The sequence below is a fragment of the Parus major genome, chromosome 28 (assembly GCF_001522545.3).
Source record: "Parus major isolate Abel chromosome 28, Parus_major1.1, whole genome shotgun sequence".
Lineage (NCBI taxonomy): Eukaryota > Metazoa > Chordata > Aves > Passeriformes > Paridae > Parus > Parus major.
This window is the reverse complement of record NC_031797.1, coordinates 1,883,911-1,891,198: the sequence shown is the minus strand read 5'-3', so window position 1 is coordinate 1,891,198 and position 7,288 is coordinate 1,883,911.

Here is a 7,288-nt window from a genome sequence, read left to right as displayed (position 1 = left end):
GCTGGGCTGGAAGTGAGCTGAGCTGTTCCTGCCTCTGCTTAGGCTTAGTTAATTCTTTAATTAGTCTTTGTTCCAAAGTGATTTCAGGCAGTTTTCAAGCTGATTAATTACTGGGCTGCACATTAGAGAATAAAAAATCCTCTGTATTTCCTAAGAGGGGGAGACAAGGGAGATATTTCCTGCTTGTGCCTCTTTGGAAAACTATTCCAATATTTTTTATCTGTCTGCCAGGACAGGGAGGTTTTTGCCTTTGATGTGGTGGGAGGTACCTGAGAGAGACACTGCAGGCACCTAAATCTACACCAAGGGAGCCCTGGAGAATGTGAGCAGGGGAAATTGCTCAGTGATTTCCACGCTTCAGAACGACCTGGCACCCAGGGAGAGCGGGAAGAGGCTTAGCAAAAACTGCAGGATGGATTTTTTGGTTTTGTGCAGCTCATGACTAAACCCTGCAGGAAGGGACCACAGGGGTCAAAAAACAAGGAGAGGATTTCAGGAAGGATGAATCTGCCAGGAGGAATTGGAGACTGAGCTGGGGGTGGGAGATGCTGCTGCTGCTCTCCCTGGGGTTTGCTCAGCTTTGGGGACAAGCCTGGGTGGAGCCAAAACCTCACCCGAATTCTCCTCCATGCCTGTGCCTCAGAAAGGGGAATTTCTCTGTCCCTAGACACGGTGAACTCCAAAAAACCCCAACAAATCCCAGCCATTTCATGCACTGGGTGTCACACACTGCAGAACTGGGCAGAGAGATGAGTACAGAGCCCTCCCTTCAGAGTATGAGTTAATGCTGACCTTTGGCTTAGGCTCCAAACTGAATCATTGCTGAGGCATGAAAAGTCAGCAGTGACTTCTGAAAAGAGGTGCTGCCTTCACAGTGCCCTGCTCACACACTGGGGAGCCCTTGGGAGGGCAATGCTGATTCAAAAATCAATTTTAAATTTAATTTTGGTTGTATTTCTAGCATTATGAAATAATCAGAAGGGAAAATTCCAAACCATACAGCACGAGCAGCATCAACCATCTGAAAATGAGCATTGCATCCTGAACCCTCTCACCCAGGAGAGCAGACACTGCCCAGGCAGCTCAGACTCAGATCAAACTGAATTTCTCCATTCCCATCCCAGAGAATTCTTTCCATTTAATGTTTCATCACTCCTAGAAGGATTTCTAAAGAAGTGGGTTGGTCTTTTTGCAGAAAAGAAAATAATCATCATGTCCTGGGTTGGTGTTTGCACCATCAAACCCCAGGGGAGCTCGGCAGGGTCAGGGCTGCCCTGCAGCTCAGGGGGAGCAGAGGGTTGGGGTTCTTCCCAAATCCCAGCCTGGGGGGTTTCCAGCAGGAATTTGGGCAGGATTGGGAAGGAAATTCAGCATCACTTCTCTGAGTTCTTGGTGATGCTCTGACCCTGGGCTGAGTCACAGCCTCTGGAGCGGGGTTTAGGCTGGGCTTTGCTGTTCCCTACACAGAGATCTGGGGTTTGGCTGGGCACTGACCACGGGCAGCTCTTCTGCCCCTGTCTCCTGCTGGCCTTATCAGCTCCACCAGACCCTGCTCTGCTGGGCCTGTCCCTTTCCTGCTGAGCCTCATCCTTATCTTTAGATCAAGGTGCCTCCTTCACACCCCCCTGTTTGTAAATCCCCTCCTTTGCACATCTTGTGCAAACTGGTCCCAGTTCCCCACCTGGCTCAGTCACCTGGGGCTGTTCAGGCACTGTCTGGGAACACTTGGAGAAGGGTTTGGAAAAGCTGGGTTTGGGAGGGTATTTTAAGGGTATTTGGAGGGGGGTTTAAGGGTAGCAGAGGTTTTTTATGAAACACTTGGGATTTTCAGGCCCATCCACATCCCTGTTGTTGGAAGGGACAGAACCTGAGGATCAGCACCTCAGGAGCTCTGGCTGCAGAGGAAATTGCACAGGACAATATTTTGGTGCCTGTTGGATTTCCAGGGCTGGAGATGTGCATGACCATGGAACTCCTGGCCTGATTCAACCAATGGGGACTTCAGGATGATAAGCCTCAAAATGTCAGTGAGGTCCATCCATCCTTCCACAGGGTCAGGCTGGGACTGAGCTGGGGAAATGGTCTGGAGACACCCCCTGACCATCCCCAGGTGACCCCAGCCTCCTGTGTCCCCTCAGCTGCAGCTCCATCCTTTGGCTTGCCAAAGGACAAAGCAGATTTTGCAATTTGGGATGCAAAAGCTGGGAGATTCTGTCTAAATTCCTTATTCCCCCCAAATCCTTGTCCATGTGCAGTAATTCACAGCAAGGTGAATTATGGGATGAAGGGATTATTTGGGATATTTTGGGCTTGGGACACTCAGATTTATGGAGCTGCCTTCCAACTTTGATCTTTCTCTTATCACAACTTATAAATTCCTGTCCCTGTTGCAGAAAACAAAGAGAAACAGAGAGATTTCTCCAGGAACCTGACGAAATGCAGCTGCAGTGGTGTGACCAAGTTGTTCATCCCAGGCCAGGTTTGTGGTCTCAGTTCTCCTGAAGACCACAAGCTCTCATTTCTCACAGCTTTACTCAGACCTGGTGAGTGTTAAAACATCAGAGGGAGCAGAGCAGTTTTGGCAACTCCCCGACCTCAAAACTGCCCAGAGAGCAGCAGCACTCTGGGGTGAACTGAGCTGGCCTGCTTCTGATTTTTGCTCTTTTCAGGAAAAATCTTCACAGCTGGGAGGTGTTTGGGCTTGGTGGGGCAAAGGAACAACTAAAAAGTGTTCCCAGCTCCACCTCGGTCCCCAAACCTCTCACAAAGTGGCCCAAGTGTCTCCATCCCAATTTCTCCTCAGGTCTGATGCAGCCCTGGCTCTCTGGAGCAGACACAGCCCCAGTGCCCCTCTCAGGAGTGGATTTTTCCTGACTTTCCCCCTCTCTGACTTGCAGGAGGCTGTGGCAGAGCTGTGCTGAACCCCCCAGACCTCACTCAGGGTTGTGTGCTCTTTATTTCTTCTTTTTTTTTCTTCCCAAACTCCCTCACTTATTGATGGCTTGGCCTGACATGTGAACCAAGCCTACCTACAACCCCAAATGTCGCCTTTCTGGGTAAAATCCCCCCAATCTCCCCAGAATTCTTGGTCTGCTGTGTTTAAACCTGGGAATTGTCTGCTCTTCCTGCTGGTTTATCCCTCTCTTTGCACAGACCCAGAGCTCCGGGGCTGTCTCAGCCCTGGTGCCTGCAGAGATCAACACCCACCACACATCTGGTGCACAGCTGGAAGGGTCACAGAGGTGTGGGGGACAACATTGGGTGCCTGAGGGCTGGATCTGGACGATCTTTAAGGTCTCTTCCAACTTTTCTATGTGCAAGTGCTGCTTTGGCCCAACAAAGCCCAGTTTTGGGAAGCCCAGCTGGATTCTCTGCAGCCCTGGAGAGAGGGAAGTGCTGCCCAGGCACAGGGGAAGGTTTTCCCTTGCAGATGAAGCAGTGGCAAGAGGTGTGAGGAGTTTGTTGTGTCTCTGAGCAGCAGAGAGCCCTCCACGTTCCCCACAGCCACCAAACCCTGCAGAAGAGGCTCTGCTGGTCAGGAATTCGAGCTCCAGGATTGTCCCATCCCTTCCTGGGGTGCCCTGAGCCTCCCTTTGCTCTCCCATCTCCGTTTGGCTCCCACCTCAGAAATTGTGAATATTTGCTGGTGACACAAAGACGCTGCTCCAGCTGCAGGAGGTTCCTCTTCTGGAAGAGATCAGAGGAAAAAAATTAAAGCTTTTATTGATCCCCCCAGATTTCCTCTGGAATGCAGCCACAGGATGTCAGTGCAGCCATCCAGATGTGGCCTCCTGGTCACCCCCAGCTCCAGATGTGCTGCCTCTGCTCTCTTTGCTCCCCAGCTGAAGGGCAGGAAAATCCTTCCCGGGCACTTTTCCTGCTCCTCAGCAATTACAGCTGCTCAGGGAATTCCTTTTTCCTCCCTGGCAGGTGAAAGAGGCCTGATCTGATCCCACTTTTCTTACTGCCAGCATTTCCCTCCCTCCACCCCACTGAATGTCACAGGTTTAGATTTTAAATTGCACTTTTGGCTTTTATTTTTGTGACCAAAATGAAAGGAGAGGAAGCTCTGTATTGGAATTTACTTGAAAAAATTGGTTTTTTGTTTGTTTTTTCAGGATAAAATAACCTTTCCAGGAAATATTTGGAGCTGGCTGGCATGATTTTTTTAATTCCCTAATTCCCACTGTCTCCTTGGAGCAAATGGAATTTCATCCATGGGAGACACAGCTGAGGGGCACCAGAACCCATCCCCAATCTGACCTGGTCCCACAAATTAGACAAAAGTAGAAAGTTTTAATAAAACCCAGGCAATTTTCCTACTTTTTTCTCCATTTTCCTGTGGCATAAACAACCTTAAATTCCTCAGAGTTTGAGAGAGTGTTTGAGGTAAAAAAAAGCCTGAAAACGAGGAGAAAAAGGAAGAGCAAAACACAAAATCCAGAAGGAAATGGAAATGCTCTTGCATTATTTATGCCATGCCTTGAAGAAACAGGGGCAAAATAATCCTTTTTTGGTGAGCACCACTGTGAAATCTAAAATTTCAGCGTGGAAGAGAAGTGAGTGGCTTGTGTTTGAGCCCTGAAATTCTGCACAACTTGACAGGAACAGAAAAAGAGCCCCAGAGTCCTGGTGGCCACATGTCTGTCACTCAGTGATTCAGTGTGGGTTGAAATTCCACCACAGGGTTGAAATTCCTGAGCCCCTCACTCTGGGAACAGGGACTATCCCTGCTGGACTGGGTGGAATTTGGGAGATTTCAGTTAAAATGTGTTGTTTTCTGAGTGGCTGGAGGATGCTGAGAGGATGCAGAGGATGTTGAGTGTGGCCATCCTGGGGTGGGACCTGTCACAGCACCTCTCTGACCACATCCCCACAGCTGGGACATCACCTGGGAGATGGGATTCACCTCCTGTAAACACTCTGGGGTTGGGATTCATTTAGTGCAATGCATTCTTTATTATTATTTAATTTCTGAATCTCAATCCAAGCCCAGTTCCCCTCTCAGGGCGCTGCTGTTCAGCCTTTGCTGCCAAAGTTCAGAAGCTGAGCTGGATTTAGGGGGTGAATATTGATGCTCTGCCCTCTTGGAGCTGTGAAATCAAACATTGTAGGATTTAAATGATTTCATTTCTAATAATCTTTTTTGACCCAAATCCTAAAGAGCTGGGGATTGGCCATGGGGTGGGACAGGGGAGTCTTTGGGGACATTTGGTGCCAAGTGCTGGGAGCTGAGCCTTTCACAGCAGCTTCCTCTCATTTTCTGAGGCCCTAAAGCAGCAGCTGAGAACTCTCAGTGAGTCAGGCACTTTCACCAGAAAAAAAACTACTTTTGTTCTTAATGCCTTTGAAGCAGAGGCTGCAACTTCAGCATTAAAAGGCAATTTGACCACTAAATCCTCTTATTCTGAATAACTGGGGAGCTGGATGCCCAGAGGGTGGAGGATGAGGAGCAGCACAGAGATTCCTCCTGGCCCGGGGGGGTTTGCACATCCTTCTCCACCCCTGCTCCTCCCTCGGGAAGCAGAACTGGGATAAGAAGAGTTGAACAATTCCCTTCGGTGTCCCAGGGATCCTCCCGGTTTTCTCCACCTTCCCAAAGCTCCTGTTTTCCTGCCCGGGCTCGGCCCTGGGAGCTGCTGGGTGCAGGAGGAGGCTCAGCCTCATCCCAATTCTCCTGGACTGCTGCAGGGTGGGTACAGGGTGTGCAGAGGAACTTCATTTCCCCTGACCAGGGTGTGGAAAATCAGGGCAGGGGCTCCCAGTAGCCATCCCCAGCTGGTGCTGGACCTGACTGGGAGAAGCTGTCGCGGCCTGTGGGTCACGGAGCTGCTTCAGCCAGTGCTCAGCACTGAACTGGAAACACTGGGGAAGATGGGATGCCAGGAGAGTTACAATAATCCACAGAACCCCAGAATATCCTGAGCTGGATCCCTCAGGGATGATCAGTGCAGCCCCTGGCCCTGCCCAGACCCCCCAACAAGCCCACCCTGAGCATCCCTGAGAGCGCTGTCCAAACGCTCCTGGAGCTCTGGCAGCCTTGGGGCCGGGCCCATTCCCTGGGGAGCCTGGGCAGTGCCAGCAGCCTCGGGGGGAAGAACCTTGCCCTGAGATCCATCCCAAGCCCTGGCACAGCTCCAGCCCTTCCTGGGCTCCTGTCCCTGCTCACCACAGGGATCAGAGCTGCTCCTGGCCAGCTCCCCTTGGCACCAGAGCTGAGGAGCTTCAGCTCCAGCCACATCTCCGGGAGAACTGGCCCAGGAAGGACAAGAAATGAGGCCAATGTCCCAGTCCTGAGTGCCACAGGGAGATTTTGCTGCTGGAAAAGTGTGGCAGCCCAGGGATGGGGTGTGGGGGTGTGGATGGAGCAGCTCCCAGCACACCACAGCCACGGGCTCTCAATGGGGAAACTCGAGGGATTTTTGCAAGTGGGGAGCAGGGGGAGGAAAAAAATACGTGAGTGAAAGGGAAGAGAGTGGAAAGCTGCATTTAAAGGTTAACACTTGTCCCAGGAGAGAGGAGGTGAGTGTCTGTGCTTTGAAATAGCATCTGCTGACGCCGGTGTCTCACAGCTCTTTGGTTTGGGCTTTTTCTTAAAAAACCAATTATGTCCTTTATTTTCCACTGCACTCGCTCGCAGCCCTGCTGAGGAGGGAGCCTGATGTGCATCACTGTGAGATCCCCGCTCGTCACCACCTTCCCAGTGTGGTAACATTAATTCACACCTCCCACACGCGCTGCCTTTCTCTAATACAGCAGCAACAGCCTGGCATGGAGAGTGAGATTACAGCAGAAAAAGACTTTCCGCTGAATTACCTCAATGCTTTGAGTAACCTCAGGAACCGCACCACGCCTTTCTTCCCATCCCTGCTGGATCGGGGGTTCTGCATCCCACTGGAAACTCCCCCGGAGCTGCTGTGGGTGAGGATTGAAGGGCTCTGAGCACGGAGAGTGCCCTGGGCCCTGCAGGCTCTGAGCCAGGAGCTGCTGCAGGGGCACCTGTTTAGGCTGTGTTTGCTTTTTATCACCAAAAAGGGCTCGGGGTAAACTGGGAGCTGCCATCACTCAGCCAGACCAATCCCTTGGGCACAAAGGTGCCTGATTGGAACCTGAGCAGCAGCCCCTGGCATCCTGCTGGGCTTGTCCCCAAATCCCCACCTGCACGATGTCACCCGTGGGTGTGCAGGGACACAGAGCACCAGGAGGGTGTTCCCGTGCAGGTTTTAACAAAAGAGCTGCCCCCAAAAGCCCCGTGGCAATCAGTGAAACCTCTTCCCAAACAAAGGAG